Below are 4,712 nucleotides of genomic sequence, written 5' to 3' on the forward strand. Positions count from 1 at the left end.
TTTAGAAACTATGCTTATTTATCACTATGCACATAGCCTATAAAGGAACTTGACTTTCAAATATTGATTCTAGATCAATCCCAAGATCCAGTGCAAATATCAAGAAAGAGAACAGATGATTATATTAAGAGTTTTATGTTTATTCTTTTAAACTCACCAATATATTGAAGCACATCACAAAATCAGCATTGGAGAATAGAAATATTTCATAACCCAAAATTTAAAACATCCCACAGAGTGTAAGTTCAAGGTCTCTGTAGGGGTCCAAACTCTTTGATTATTGTGCTTTTTTCTGTCTTCACTCCCTTCCTTTCTGGTGATTTCAATAAAAGGCTTTGAAGTCAGATATAAAGTTTGGGCCCATCCTCCTTCTGGGCTTCTAGCCTTTGATCAGTTTCCTGAATCATAATGGGCCTCTTTAACTTTTTCCATTCACAACCTCCTTTTGCCAGAGAAATCTTTGTGTGATCCAGGAACATGGAAAAGTGAGATAGATGCCCATTTACTGTTAATAAATCATTATGTAATTTTAAGGCAAATGTTTGATATATATGTGTGTGTGTGTGTGTGTGTGTGTGTGTGTGTGTGTGTGTTAGCATTTGTGTATATGAATTTGCTGGGTTTTGTTTACATAAAGCCTTAAGTCTTGGCTAAGCATTTGACACTGCAGGAAAAATCATGTTTTCAGAACTTTTCAGGGTTATCAATGGTTTGATTTTAAAATTATCAATTTTGAGAGCACTGCTTTCTATAAATACAAGGTCCAAAGGGCCAGAAGTGTCTCTAGGGACATTTCAGACACTGTTGGAAATTCTGTCTGGATTTCAAGCTAAAATAGATTTAAGGGTTGTTTATTATGAAACACAAGTCAAGAAGCCAAACAGCTACTTTTCCAATCAAACACTCGGTCACAGAACAATCTAAACATTTATAAATGCGATCTTTACTTTCTAAAAACGGTGGTAGGGAAGTAGTAGAAGTTTTTGTTTTCTTGATTCAGTCCTTATATTTCTAAAAGAAGAGATCAAATATTCCTTAAAGAGCAGAACCATGTGTTAGGTCAAAATACTGACGTTCATAACAGATCTCCAGCCTTTGATGCAGTTGCAATGGCAAGGCATGATGGAATGCAGTATGTAGAGTATGTTCGCTGCATGTTCAGAACTCAGCCTGCAATGCAGTCCCGCTATGAAGCATGGTGCACTCTGCCTGGAATACCATAGAGCCATTTTGCCTTTGAATTGAGTTTTGTTTGGTGGACATTCAGAAAGGTTCATGTGCTGTTAAGTGAGGTTTGTGGAACCCCCACATTCTGATCCATGATCCTGCATGGATTTCAAAATGTTAGAAAAAAAACCGTGATTTTTTTAGAGGCAGAATAAAACACCCAGACGACAGAATTGTATGAATCAAATGACAAATACACACTAACCCTGAACAAACTCCCTGGATAAAGATAGACAATCAATGGTATTATAGTACTAGAGGTCCACTTATCATATTCTCTCCCATGGTCAGATGTTTTAATAAAGAGGTAAATAATACTATTTTCACTTTCTACTAGATAGCATTTGTTAATTCTGCCTGTCTGCAGAAAGCTAGTAAATATGAAATCTTAAAGGCTGTTTCCACTTTTATACTCAAATTCGCAATGCCATCTTTATCCCTGTGTGCCTGTCCCTTTGTTGAGCATGGTTTGCCATGTTTGGCATGGTAGACAGAGTTTGAAGTGTTATTATCTCAGCCATCTGAGTTATGATTGTGCAGCTACCAACCATCATTTGGCTCTTGGTTCTGAGTTGAAAATTAAACACATTTGACTTTGTGGAGTGCCCAGACCTATTTGTATTCTATTATGTGCCACGGAGACCAACAATGAATCTGTTTGGTTGTCCTCAGATTTCCCAGTATCAAGCACAGAACTCAGAATATATCAGGCACTAAATACATATTTGCCGAATATATTTATCAGAGAGGGCAATAAAATGTAATAGCTCTGAGACGATTCTACTCTACCTTTCTCAACCTCTAAGTTTGACAGATACATTTTCAAAGCACGTTTCCAAGTGTTTTCACTCACTTAATGCTTATAAGTATGTTTTCTATGATATTAATTATTATTCTGCTGTGGAAAAAGAGAATACATTTGAAAGATGGGAAGAAGTCACTGACTGACTAGGAAGGACAGGAATGAAAATAAATCTAATAATTTCACCATAATAAACTGACCACTGATAACCTGCATTTCTCTGCCTTTAAGTTTCTTAGGAATCTAATTAGCCCAGGTTAGATGGGCTATCCACTCTTGGAGTAATCAGCCTTGTAAGTACTGTCACCATCTACATGTTTTTTGAGAATAAATTCTTGAGTGCTCTGTAGCATAAAGAAAATGAAACATGGAGATAATTGCAATACACACACACACACACACACACACACACACACACACACACACACACTTTTCCTACTGATTGTATGGAGCCATAGGAATTTACCTACTCAGTGGGTAAAAGCAGGAACTTAACTCTGACATAATAGAATATGTTGGTATTCTCAGCACTTGCAAGGCAAAGGGAGGAAGACCAGGAGTTCAAATCCAGCCTGGGCCACGTATCAAATTTGAGGTCAGCCTGGGCTATCTGAGACCTAGAACCTCTCTCTAAAAAGAAAACACTATCACCTGCAGCAGAAGGAAGCGTAGAATTTTCAATGAGCTAGTACTAATAAGCATCATACGCACCAGTATGCATTAGATCAAGAATAAAACTAACAACTATGGAATGATTTTGGTAGCTGTTTGTTTGTTTTTAAGAATGTGTATTTTTGTGTTTACTTTATGGGAATCATATTTAAGGAAATATCTCCCCTTTTCTTTTACAAATGCATTTATTTTGTAAGTTTTCATACAAAAGATGTAGCCAAAGTTATTCTTTGGCAATTTCATACATGGGTGTAGTAACCATTCTGATTACTCGTCTCCCATTATCTCCCACCTCCTTCCCACCCTCATGCCCTTTGCCAGTGCAAGTCCCTTTTCCACATTGTTTTTGTTTTATTTTATTTTATTTTATTTTATTTTATTTTATTTTATTTTATTTTATTACACTGGGCTTCACTGAGGCCTTCAGCATGATCAGGGAATATGGAATTATCCAATGGAGGCAAATGAACTCACTAGGAAATATATTGAAGAAAATAATAACCCCTCTGCTTCCAACATCCACCAATCTTAAGGGAGAAGTAGAGCATCACCAATCCCCCTGTGTCTGTGATTTGTGCAGGCCCCGGGCATGCAATTCCCACTGCTGGGAGTTCCTGACACAGTGGCTGTGCTGTGCCCAGAGTCTGCAGTTCACCGTGCTTCTTCTTATCACCTAACTCTGGGATGGGGGGAATCAGGGTAAAATTCCTTCATGTTTTACATAGAATAATTATGCCATATAAGAAGCTGCTAGGCTCCATAACCATAAAGTACATGACCAAAAAAAGGTAGAAAGAAAGAAAGAAGAATGAAAGAAAGAAAAATAGGAAGAAAGAAAAAAAGAAAAAAGAAGGGTTTGTTGTTTTGTATATTTGTATTTGAGAAATCCGTCAAAATTCTTCATGTCTGCTCTTATAACATTGATTCTCTATGATGATATTAATTTGAAAAATGGAACTGGGCCTGGTTTTCAGACAGCATAAAGAATGGCCATGTAGGAGGCTCTCTGAGAGCAGGCTTAGTAACAGCAGTTGAACAAACTCATTAAGAGCCAGGGTTTATGTTATACCTACCATATGGTTATTTCACCTCAATTACCTTTTAATTTTACATAAAAAACATTAAATAGTCAACTTGGTATCCAATGGCTAAATGATGGGTCTAAGTAAATCCTTGTATCTCCAGATTTCCAAGTACATGTGCTTACAATTTCCCAGTCCCGGATCCTCTCTGTTCCCAAGTTCTTAGCATGAACACAGTAGCTGTAGTTAAAGGGAAATTTTAGAAACTCAGACTCACCAAAGACCTTTAATCTCCTTTTGAATAACTTGTCTTACGAATGAAACAAGAAGGCTCTGTGAGGTGACACCTGCTGATTAAGGTCACAAAGGCAGCTGTTAACAGGTGCAGCTCAGGGACACAGGCCTGCTGAGCACCTTGGCAGGTTACACTTAGTGCAACTCAGGAAAGGATGATGGTCCTATAGCTTCTTGGCAGATTTTCACTCATTTAGACCGGCATTAATTCACTCAGGAGATACTTGAGCAGTCTATATTCCTAGACCTTTGGCTGTGTCACAAAGGCTACTCTAATCAAGCATGTTCTCTACATTATTAACTGTGATGTATACTAACTTATGTAAAACACTGAGGTTGTTCTTCCTATTTTCCAAACCTTTAAGACTTAATTATAAACATTAGTTATTGTCAATGCCTTTGTATTCATGAAATTGGCTTTCCGTTCTCTGTGTTCTTAAAGGCACACATGCTTTCTTGTGTGAGTCTTTGTCCCTCTGGGTTTGTTACCCTGCAAAACTCAGAATGACTTCTGACTCTCCATCTCATCATGGCATTCTAGTGTCTTCTTCATTAACCGCAGTCACCCAGAAGTGGTAGAATTTACATTCTGTATGTGACCAACTGACCGTGTCTGGTGCCTCCTTTGTTCTCACTTAGTGAAATATTGTTGCACAGAACACCTTTACACATTTCCTCCGTCACAAGATGTGCAC

This window comes from Rattus norvegicus, chromosome 4, assembly GCF_036323735.1.
Source record: "Rattus norvegicus strain BN/NHsdMcwi chromosome 4, GRCr8, whole genome shotgun sequence".
Lineage (NCBI taxonomy): Eukaryota > Metazoa > Chordata > Mammalia > Rodentia > Muridae > Rattus > Rattus norvegicus.